Genomic DNA, 12336 nt, shown 5'->3' with positions numbered 1-12336 from the left:
ACGGTGTGCTTTGTGCATAATACACATGTCCTTCTCTACTCCAGATGCTAAATTGTGGATGATAAACAGGGCTGAGCTCATTCAGAGGGTTACCATGGTGATGCCCATATTAGATGACCTGCTCCAGAGGGGTATGATCCATGGTGAGGCGTACTCTAACATCCGTGCTGCCCGGACCAGCCAGGAACAGATGAGGGAGCTTGTACAAGGTCTTAAACACAGATAAAGTCAAATCAGCCTTCTATAGGATCCCTTCAGGAGAAGAGAGACTTATTTGATCCGGAAGCTAGGTAGGTTGTCTCTCTCTCTCTCTCTAACTCTCTCACTCTAACTCTCTCGCTCTCTCTCTCTCATCAGTGTCTCTTAAACCACGTTTGATACCACTGACTGAAGTCTGTTTGAATTACAGTAGAATATATCTTCTTCCCTTCCAGGTGGGCCTGTCTGTATAGAGGTGGATGGCTATGAACAGACTGAGAGCATTGGGCAGAGGAGAGGTATGTCTGTTAAGACTAACATCACACAATTTATACTGTACACACACACACACACAACTTTAAAGTTGTATTAGTCGTATGTAAAGGATACACATGGTATACGACAACAACAATAAATAATAAAAGATAAGAACATAAAGTAAACGGCTCAGTGGAATAGAATTAAGCAATAAGGCCCGAGGGGGTGTAGTATATGGCCAATATACCACAGCTAAGGCTGTTCTTATGCACGATGCAAAGCGAGTGCCTGGATACAGCCCTTAGCAGTGATATATTGTCCATATACCAAAAACCCTGAGGTGCTTTATTGCTATTATAAACTGGTTACCAACGTAATTAGAGCAGTAAAAATACATGTTTTCTTATACCCGTGGTATAGGGTCTGATACCACGGCTGTTAGCCAATCAGCATTAAGGGCTTGAACCACCCAGTTATTTAATCTGATATACCACAGCTTTTAACCAATCAGCATCCAGAACCCAAACCACCCAGGTTATAATAAACATTTAATCACAATTATAATACTATAATACAGGAAGGAACAATTTATAGTACAATATGTACGTGTGTTTTGTAATTGTGCACAGTATTTAGCAATAATAATTAAGCAGTTGTGTTGTGTGGTGTTGTGTGTGTGTGTGTGTTGTGTGTGTGTGTGTGTGTGTGTGTGTGTGTGTGTGTGTGTGTGTGTGTGTGTGGATAAGTGTATATCTGTGCGTGTGCATGTGTGCTAATCTGTGGAAAGTCAGTGCAGATGGCATTAATGATATATAACAAGATAACGAGAGTGTTTCTAAAAGACAATTCACACAATAGCCTGCTGAATTTGCAAGATAACTTTTCCTTCATTTAGATTTTGGCACAAATTAGAATGTGGCAATGACTTGCCCATTGATTGATGGTTTCAACATTGTCTCAATGAAGAGTTAGGCTTTTGACCAGCCACATGAGACATGCACGTGTAATTACAAGACTGCTAGAGTTAGCGAACAGCCGGACGAGCAACATCAACAGTTGCAGTACAGTTGAAACTTGAGCTGGAATGTGGAGCTAACTGAAGCTGGTTAGCTTTAGAAAACCCAGACTAGATGCAGCTTGCTGTGTAGGATACCAATCTAGTTAAATGTAGCCAACATTAGGGGGTGACGACTGCCCCTTTTCATTGAAGCCATGAAGTTCAAGGCTGACCATGGTACTGCAGGCAATGTTTGCAGAAAACAGGATCCCCCATCATGGTGAATGGGGAAATAGCAATCTTCTTGGTCAATCTTTGTGTAAATAAATAAATTGAAGACAATCATTGTAACAATAATTGCTTCTAATACATCAGATGTATTTCTTCAATCGGTTATTTTAAAATAGCACATTGAATAAGTTATAAGGAAATTTAGTTGCTAATGGCAGCCTGCAGTACCCCGGTTGGCCTTCAATTTGAGATACTCCATGAGAGGGGGCAGCACTGGGTTAGCCTGTAACGTCACTTCCTGGAGTAGCTCAAACTGCGTCAGAGATGGAAGAGGAAACGAGACAGCCCACTCGCTGTTTTTTTTTGGGGGGGGGGGGGGGTTGGTTCAATGAAAGTCAATGAACTAAGTATACCAGACCCAGCTGCTATTGCGTTGGTGTTTATGGGATACCCACCCAGTTAAGTAGACCGGAACTGAATGTTTTTCAATGGTAGAAGGCCTCGGCGATCTATCTTCATTTATCCAACATCTTTGACTGTGCATGTTGTGTATCCATGAGATAACATTTTAACCCGACTTCCTTGGCTTCAAATGTGCCATTGAGTCTTTACATAGGAATGATTGGTGTCACGTGATCGGTGGCTTTGTCCATGCATATATACCGTCATTGGGCTGAATACAAATCATACAATTTTGTGTTGTAATTTGAAATGATTTTATGTTAAAATGTGCCAACTTATAAGTTGGCCATAGGGTGATATTATTATATGTTTTTTGTCCAACTGCAAGTCATTAGTACATTCATTTGTTTTACAGAGAGTTGTTTGAGATCACATGAGCAAAATACATGGAATTAGTTTGTTTTGTTTTTAGAATAGCTTACATGACACATCGAAGTGATTGTATACATGTTTGAATCCTAAGCAACATTCTCTTTGTTATTTATGCAGAGTGCCTACCACAGGCCCAACAAAACCGTCAAACATATCAAGGGTAAGAAAACAACATATGTTCATTACTTGCTATTTATTTCATATCAGAAATGTTCAAAGAGCACAGGATTATTGCATGATTTTTTGTCATTTAGCAGACGCTCTCACCAGACAGAGTGACTTACAGTATCTACAAGTTCAGACACACCTCAATGATGAAACAGTTAAAAGCAGCGGGTAGCCATTCTATCGCCTCTGACCAGATATGGTCCGTAATTTTCCATTAATTTCTTGACAATTCTACACGTTGTATCGGCTCCAACACACCACTTCTTCTCAACCCACATGTGATCACTAACACATTAACAGCCCCCTGCTGCTTTTAGCCATTCACTGCAGTGTCTATGTCCCCTTTCATACCTAAAACTTAATAATAAAGCTGTAATTTCCATGTTATACCTAACAAAAGCATAAGATCAGATTAGAATCAGATCTGGCATGTTGTATCTAGCTTACACCTGGCATTAATATGTTTTGTTTGTGTCATCACTGTGCTCGGATTTTGTTGGAATGTTTTTATTAAAATTGTATAGTTGCCCCTCCCCCTTCAAATCAGTGAGGCAGAATGTTGCTAGGCTTTAGCAAACATACTAATTGTGTTTGTGCACACCACATAATGGACAGAAATACCTTTTCAGCATTTTGGAATGTGCCATTCAATAGCCTGGATATCAATAAACTGCCAACACACAGGAATGTACACAAACAAACATTGCAGTCTGCTTAAAGGCACTTTTTACAGCCTTGAAGAGGATTTATCCTTGTTTAAATACCAAGTCTCTCTTCTACAGTCAGCTCACTGTGTCTGCCAGATCCCTTCACAGTCTGTCTTAAAGGGAGGTGTGACATTTTGGCTAACTGTACTATAGACAGTCAATGTGCTTAATCTATAAACAATGTGTCCAGAAACCGTCTTGAACTAACCTCAAACTGCACAAAGAGACGCTGAAAAGTTATCTATGAGTTCATCTGACTCTGGGTAATAGAAAAGGGCTTAGTTGCCAAAATATCGCAACATCCCTTAAGACTCATGTATGTTTTCTGGTTCAGTCAAACGTCCGCTCCTGTCAGAATCAGGTTCTGCGTCCTCATCCGTCATTACCTTTGAATCAAACGTCCGCTCCTGTCAGATCAGGTTCTGCGTCCTCATCCGTTCACTTACCTTCAATCAAACGTCCGCTCCTGTCAATTCAGGATTCTGCGTCCTCATCCGTTCATTACCTTCAATCAAACGTCCGCTCCTGTGCAATAGGGTTCTGCGTCCTCATCCGTCACTTACCTTGATCAAACGTCCGCTCCTGTCAGATCAGGTTCTGCGTCCTCATCGCTTCATTACCTTGAGATCAAACGTCCGCTCCTGTCAGATCAGGATTCCGCATCTCATCCGTTCACTTACTTTGAAAGTACAAAGTACACATGTTAATAGCATATACTGTATATACTGGACCAGTCACTGATGTTGTATTTCTCTCCTTGTAGGCATGCAGCAGATTATGTCTCAAAAGCCATAAAGAAACACAAAGCAGAACTGAGGGAGAAGTATAAACGTGTTTCTGAGGGTATTGGAAAAGAAAGAGACCCAGAAGTCTTCAACAAGATCTACACAGAGCTCACATCGCAACTGGATTTTGGCAACTAAGCCCTTTTCTATTACCCAGAGTCAGATGAACTCATAGATAACTTTTCAGCGTCTCTTTGTGCAGTTTGAGGTTAGTTCAAGACGGTTTCTGGACACATTGTTTATAGATTAAGCAYATTGACTGTCTATAGTAACAGCTAGCCAAAATGTCACACCTCCCTTTAAGACAGACTGTGAAGAGATCTGGCAGACACAGTGAGCTRACTGTAGAGAGAGACTTGGTATTTAAACAAGGATAAATCCTCTTCAAGGCTGTAAAAAGTGCCTTTAAGCAAGACTGCAATGTTTGTTTGTGTRCATTCCTGTGTGTTGGCAGTTTATTGATATCCAGGCTATTGAATGGCACATTCCAAAATGCKGAAAAGGTATTTCTGTCCATTATGTGGTGTGAACACAAACACAATTAGTATGTTTGCTAAAGCCTAGCAACATTCTGCCTCACTGAATTTGAAGGGGCAACTATACAATTTTAATAAAAACATTCCAACAAAATCCGAGCACAGTGATGACACAAACAAAACATATTAATGCCAGGTGTAAGCTAGATACAACATGCCCAGATCTGATTCTAATCTGATCTTATGCTTTTGTTAGGTATAACATGGAAATTACAGCTTTATTATTAAGTTTTAGGTATGAAAGGGGACATAGACACTGCAGTGAATGGCTAAAAGCAGCAGGGGGCTGTWATGTGTTAGTGATCACATGGTGGGTTGAGAAGAAGTGGCTGTTGGAGCCGATACAACGTGTAGAATTGTCAAGAAATTAATGGAAAATTACGGACMATATTCTGGTCAGAGGCGATAGAATGGCTACCCGCTGCTTTTAACTGTTCATCATTGAGGTGTGTCTGAACTTGTAGATACTGTAAGTCACTCTGTCTGGATGAGAGCGTCTGCTAAATGACAAAMAAATCATGCAATAATCCTRTGCTCTTTGAACATTTCTGATATGAAATAAATAGCAAGTAATRAACATATGTTGTTTTCTTACCCTTGATATGTTTGACGGTTTTGTTGGGCCTGTGGTAGGCACTCTGCATAAATAACAAAGAGAATGTTGCTTAGGATTCAAAACATGTATACCAATCACTTCGATGTGTCATGTAAGCTATTCTAAAAAACAAACAAACTAATTCCATGTATTTTGCTCATGTGATCTCAAACAACTCTCTGTAAAACAAATGAATTACTAATGACTTGCAGTTGGACAAAAAACATATAATAATATCACCTATGGCCAACTTATAAGTTGGCACATTTTAACATAAAATCATTTCAAATTACAACACAAAATTGTATGATTTGTATTCAGCCCAATGACGGTATATATGCATGGACAAAGCCACCGATCACGTGACACCAATCATTCCTATGTAAAGACTCAATGGCACATTTGAAGCCAAGGAAGTCGGGTTAAAATGTTATCTCATGGATACACAACATGCACAGTCAAAGATGTTGGATAAATGAAGATAGATCGCCGAGGCCTTCTACCATTGAAAAACATAGTCAGTTCCGGTCTACTTAACTGGGTGGGTATCCCATAAACCCCAACGCAATAGCAGCTGGGTCTGGTATACTTAGTTCAATGACTTTCATTGAACCAACCCCCCCCCCCCCCCAAAAAAAAACAGCGAGTGGGCTGTCTCGTTTCCTCTTCCATCTTCTGACGCAGTTTGAGCTACTCCAGGAAGTGACGTTACAGGCTAACCCAGTGCTGCCCCCTCTCATGGAGTATCTCAAATTGAAGGCCAACCGGGGTACTGCAGGCTGCCATTAGCAACTAAATATCCTTATAACTTATTCAATGTGCTATTTTAAAATAACCGATTGAAGAAATACATCTGATGTATTAGAAGCAATTATTGTTACAATGATTGTCTTCAATTTATTTATTTACACAAAGATTGACCAAGAAGATTGCTATTTCCCCATTCACCATGATGGGGATCCTGTTTTCTGCAAACATTGCCTGCAGTACCATGGTCAGCCTTGAACTTCATGGCTTCAATGAAAAGGGGCAGTCGTCACCCCCTAATGTTGGCTACATTTAACTAGATTGGTATCCTACACAGCAAGCTGCATCTAGTCTGGGTTTTCTAAAGCTAACCAGCTTCAGTTAGCTCCACATTCCAGCTCAAGTTTCAACTGTACTGCAACTGTTGATGTTGCTCGTCCGGCTGTTCGCTAACTCTAGCAGTCTTGTAATTACACGTGCATGTCTCATGTGGCTGGTCAAAAGCCTAACTCTTCATTGAGACAATGTTGAAACCATCAATCAATGGGCAAGTCATTGCCACATTCTAATTTGTGCCAAAATCTAAATGAAGGAAAAGTTATCTTGCAAATTCAGCAGGCTATTGTGTGAATTGTCTTTTAGAAACACTCTCTTATCTTGTTATATATCATTAATGCCATCTGCACTGACTTTCCACAGATTAGCACACATGCACACGCACAAGATATACACCTATACACACACACACACACACACACACACACACACACACACACACACACACACACACACACACACACACACACACACACACACACACACACAACACAAACTGCTTAATTATTATTGCTAAATACTGTGCACAATTTACAAAACACACGTACATATTGTACTATAAATTGTTCCTTCCTGTATTATAGTATATAATTGTGATTAAATGTTTATTATAACCTGGGTGGTTTGGGTTCTGGATGCTGATTGGTTAAAAGCTGTGGTATATCAGATATAATAAACTGGGTGGTTCAAGCCCTTAATGCTGATTGGCTAACAGCTGTGGTATCAGACCCTATACCACGGGTATAAGAAAACATGTATTTTTACTGCTCTAATTACATTGGTAACCAGTTTATAATAGCAATAAAGCACCTCAGGGTTTTTGGTATATGGACAATATATCACTGCTAAGGGCTGTATCCAGGCACTCCGTTTGCATCGTGCATAAGAACAGCCATTAGCTGTGGTATATTGGCCATATACTACACCCCCTCGGGCCTTATTGCTTAATTCTATTCCACTGAGCCGTTTACTTTATGTTCTTATCTTTTATTATTTATTGTTGTTGTCGTATACCATGTGTATCCTTTACATACGACTAATACAACTTTAAAGTTGTGTGTGTGTGTGTGTACAGTATAAATTGTGTGATGTTAGTCTTAACAGACATACCTCTCCTCTGCCCAATGCTCTCAGTCTGTTCATAGCCATCCACCTCTATACAGACAGGCCCACCTGGAAGGGAAGAAGAATATATTCTACTGTAATTCAAACAGACTTCAGTCAGTGGTATCAAACGTGGTTTAGAGGACACTGATGAGAGAGAGAGAGCGAGAGAGTTAGAGTGAGAGAGTTAGAGAGAGAGAGAGAGAGACAACCTACCTAGCTCCTGGATCAAATAAGTCTCTTTCTCCTGAAGGATCCTATAGAAGGCTGATTTGACTTTATCTGTGTTTAAGACCTTGTACAGCTCCCTCATCTGTTCCTGGCTGGTCCGGGCAGCACGGATGTTAGAGTACGCCTCACCATGGATCATACCCCTCTGGAGCAGGTCATCTAATATGGGCATCACCATGGTAACCCTCTGAATGAGCTCAGCCCTGTTATCATCCACAAATTAGCATCTGAGTAGAGAAGGACAGGTGTATTATGCACAAAGCGCACACACACACACACACACACACACACAGTACAAAAACATGCATGTGTTACAAACAAATCCAGGTAAGAAACATCAAACATTATAAAATATTAGGTAACTGTACAGTATTTATTTTACATACGAGACTCATTTAAATAGAACAATAATAATAGAAATAGTAGAAAGATAAAGCTATATTCAGTAGGCTATGGTACAAAATAACCATTACTTCATAAGGAGGCCATTTCTGGTGCTTCACCTCAGAGTCACGGCTTTTACTTACCGCGTTTCCTCACATCTCTTCTCTGTCTCAATGGAATCAAGAGAGTGGAGGGTCTTGAACAATAACAAAACATGGACACATATTGTTATAGTTTCTGTGCACCGGAAAAACGCCCAGTATCCTCAACATGGTACTACACATAGACACCCAAATTTGAAATTGAGCATTTCAGGGAACTCTGTCTCACCTTTGGTCAAAGGACGTTGCTCCACTGTTGACATTGCCAAGCTCATCTCTCCTCCCTTCAACGATATCCTCACCATCGTAGTCCACCTCTGTGCAAGCAGAAGGGAATAAAGACTTCAATCAGGGGTTTAGAGAGAGGGGTTATGGCAAACAGTTACTTTACAGTATTAAGAGAAAAATCTCCAGAATTACCATCTCAGTTTAGACACACAGGCATTACCTCTTCTCTTCTCTGTCTCACTCAGATCAAGAGATCCGGTCAATCTGAAAAATGACAAACATGGAAAAAGCGTTTTGTGTTTGTGAAGCGAACAAAAATTTAGTTTTGGTACATGGTGTTCTATTTGTGAAAGAGTTGTTAGACTTTCCTGAATGTGTGCTGTGCTGGTAAAGAGTCTTATAGAGGTCACGCAGCTTAACAGGAAAGAATCATGTTAACAGGAATGGTATATGATCTAATGTATTAATATGTCTTACCTTTCTGTCACACTGCTTCGTGAGGCTCTTGGGRAGGGGCAGATGGATTGGGAAGATGTAGAGGGAAGCTGAGGGGAGGGCTGAAGAGAAGAGTGTTTGGGAGGGGGGAGAGTGGGGTTTAGGAAACAAACAAACAAAAACTGTCATCAGGGTGTCACAAATGGCTACAGTGTTTTCAACGTGCATATTTGACATATACAATTACATTGTGTATGTTTATTTATACAGTAACTATTATTCAACATGTCCTCACCTGGGATTCAAACTCACAACCTTTGGTTCACAGCATTCCAATCGTCCTGCTATGCCACTATGTCTGTGTCAATGACTGACTTCATCTGTATTCTTAAACTTTGGACTTCAAAGTAAATCTCAGCTTTGTATAATACACTCAATAAAAACTATTATATTATCATAGTGATTCAGGAGTAACATTAAAACAGAACAATACGGCCCACCAACATTAGACAACTATACAGAAAACCAATATAACGTAAACATCTATCAACCCAAAGGTTGGTTGTTCAAATCTCATCACCGACAACTTTAGCATTTTAGCTAATTATTAACTTTGCAACTACTTAGCATGTTAGCTAACCCTTCCCCTAACCTTAACCCTTTAACCTAACTCTTAACCCAAACCTTAACCCCTAGCCTGGTTAATGTTAGCCACCTAGCTAACGTTAGCAACAACAAATTAGAATTCACAACATATCCATTTTGGAAAATTCATAACATGTTGTGCGTTTTGCAAATTCGTAACATATTGTATGAATTGCAATTCGTAACATATCATCTGAATTGGATGATGGACCTCCACAAATGAATGCATACCATACAAAACGTAACATAAGTTAAATGCGGAAGACACATTTCAGTTGAATACATTCAGTTGGATGACTGACTAGGTATCCCACTTTACCTTTCCTTTCCCTTTCCTAACTAGAGTGTACCGGATTTACTGTACAGAATAATACGAAATGCTCTGAGACCACGTTGTAGTCAGATTAACTGATAACTAAAACAGCAGTGCAGAYGGCACTCTTTTGCTAAGTGCTGAGGTAATGAATGTGTGGGGCAGGGATCATTAACTAGATTAACCCGCGGGMCGTTTTTTCTTGTGCAGATGGTCGGGTGTAGGAACATAATTAAGCAATAAGGCCCGAGGGGGTGTGGTATACGGCCAAAATACATCGGCTAAGGGCTGTTCATATGCAAGACACAATGCGGGGTGCCTGGATACAGCCCTTAGCCGTGGTATATTGGCCATATACCACAAACCCCCAAGGTGCCGTATTGCTATTATAAACTGGTTACCAACGTAATTAGAGCAGTAAAAATACATGTTGTCATACCCGTGGTATACGGTCTGATATAACATGGCTGTCAGCCAATCAGCAATCAGGGCTCGAACCACCCAGTTTATAATTACAAATAATTTGTTGACAGCAAATTGACTACAAGAAACGCAAACAGATATGTTTGACTAAAACATAMTMATTTCAAATCTTGCTTGTATTTGTATACGATCGCGTGTCTTTACTATGCGTGGGAATACTTRGGAGTTCTTAAATTAAAATCCCGTGGAGCTCATTTCCTGGTGTTTTGCTCAGAAAACTTGGGGGGCCAAATAAAATTACCCACGGGCCACCAGTTGGGGAACCCTGGTGCAGAGGACKTTTCAGCCCTCCAGAAAGATAAGCACTACCCCAAATCCAGAGGTTTTGAGTTCAAATCCCAGATGGGGTRATATTGAAAAGTCAGTACTAAGTGATCATGTCAAATGCTGTAGTCGATTAAAGATTTATACACTATTTTAGCTGAACAGCGTACCACTTACATTAAAACCACCATACCATTTCATTACTTCCCTTGCAAAAAAAAACATTTGCAGTTTCACATGTGAAATAACTGTTTTCACATGTTGAACTGAAATGTTCACATGAGAAAAAAATGAACCGCATGTGAGGTCGGTTGTTCACATGTAAAACCATATCTTCACATGTATTCAATAKGGAGTTAACATGTTAGCACCACCTTTTCACATGGGAGGAGAATAACATGTTCACGTTGCAGATTCATGTRAAAACTTTCATGTGGAAATCTAATTTGAATTTTCACATGTGAAAAACGTTAAAATGTTGTMATGTGTAGTTTCATGGTAGCACATGTTGACATTTTGCATCCCCATGTTGTCACATTTATTTCACRTGCTCAAATGTTTTCACATATGTAGTTTCATGTTATCACATGTTGCTTTTATGTTGTCACATGTTATCACATTAACTTCACATAAGATCACRTGWTCACGTGAAATTCATGTGTTTTTTCCACAAGGGTTATTCCTACAGAGATTTAATGGAGTATCTTAAGGTGACTCACAAGTGAAGAGGTCTTTTTCCTTTCGGGTTTCCAGTCATCCTCATGTTCAGCTTTCCTTTTACAGGCTGTCAGGTGTCTGGTCACTGATGGTTTCCATGTGTGGTCAAGAGCACGTTTGCATGTTTKGCAACGGAGAACGTCTTCACTCCAWACTGTGTTAGGATACTYTGGTTGAATGTCATTGGACAATTCTTTGCCCTCATCCTTAGCTTTCTTCTTTGCTAAATGACGGGCAGAAGCCAGATGTGTGTCTATTRWTTGCTTCCTTATGTGGTCAAGTAKACAGTTGCAARCGTTGCAAAATAATAGTCCATTTTTCTCCTTTGTATCAGGAAACTGTTCCTCCCTGGCTTTGGGCGATGCACRACTCCTGTGGCCAACTCTTCGTGTGGTGTTTTCATCTGGCATTTTGTCAATGTTTCTATGGCAGCATTCATGAGCCAAGCTCTTTGTTTATTCACCTGTCCGGTGATACAGAGATGAGGGATTGTTAGTACAGTGGTTCTCAAACCTCTCCTCAGGGACCACCAGACATTTCACCACTCTGTTGTAGCCCTGAACTAGATCACCCGATTCACCTGGTCAAGGGATTGATGATTAGTTGACAAGTTGAATCAGGTGTACTAGCTGTGGAATAGATCAAACACTTGGAACGGCTGGGAGTCCCTGAGGTTTGAAAACCACAGTGGATCAGGTGAGGATCTCCCACACATAACAAGTTGTGCATTACATAGACAACAGTTTCACACGTAAAGTCGTGCATTACATAGACTACGGTTTCACATGGAAAGTCGTGCATTACATAGACTACGGTTTCACATGGAAAGTCGTGCATTGCATAGACTACAGCTTCGCGTGTAAAGTAGTGCATTACATAGACTACAGTTTCACATGGAAAGTCGTGCATTGCATAGACTACAGTTTCACATGGAAAGTCGTGCATTACAATACATATACTAGAACATGGCGTGAGAACGCATAACCAATGGTTACACGCATTTACAAGACTACAGTTTTCAAGTGAGTGGCATACAGCA

The 12336-nt window shown here is 40.2% G+C and overlaps 2 long non-coding RNA genes and 1 pseudogene across 2 annotated transcripts; 1 reads left to right on the top strand and 2 right to left on the bottom strand.

Annotated features, from left to right (window-relative positions):
* LOC112072376 (NACHT, LRR and PYD domains-containing protein 12-like) overlaps nt 1-18 on the bottom strand; it is a 12820-nt pseudogene extending 12802 nt beyond the window's left edge.
* Nucleotides 19-70: 52 nt separating this feature from the next.
* On the top strand, nt 71-4283 carry LOC112072378 (uncharacterized). Its single transcript, XR_002894301.2, has 4 exons — nt 71-290; nt 435-497; nt 2636-2678; nt 4157-4283. It is a non-coding gene; the product is annotated as an uncharacterized lncRNA (long non-coding RNA).
* A 4164-nt stretch (nt 4284-8447) lies between these two features.
* Nucleotides 8448-12029, bottom strand: LOC112072375 (uncharacterized). The gene is made up of 4 exons (XR_011476171.1): nt 11300-12029; nt 8918-8997; nt 8661-8704; nt 8448-8529 (listed from the first exon to the last, which is right to left on the bottom strand). It is a non-coding gene; the product is annotated as an uncharacterized lncRNA (long non-coding RNA).
* Nucleotides 12030-12336: the final 307 nt, after the last annotated feature.

Source organism: Salvelinus sp. IW2-2015, unplaced genomic scaffold, assembly GCF_002910315.2.
Source record: "Salvelinus sp. IW2-2015 unplaced genomic scaffold, ASM291031v2 Un_scaffold1906, whole genome shotgun sequence".
Lineage (NCBI taxonomy): Eukaryota > Metazoa > Chordata > Actinopteri > Salmoniformes > Salmonidae > Salvelinus > Salvelinus sp. IW2-2015.
Note: the sequence above shows the minus strand (reverse complement) of the source record. Positions and strands in the feature narration are given on the sequence as shown.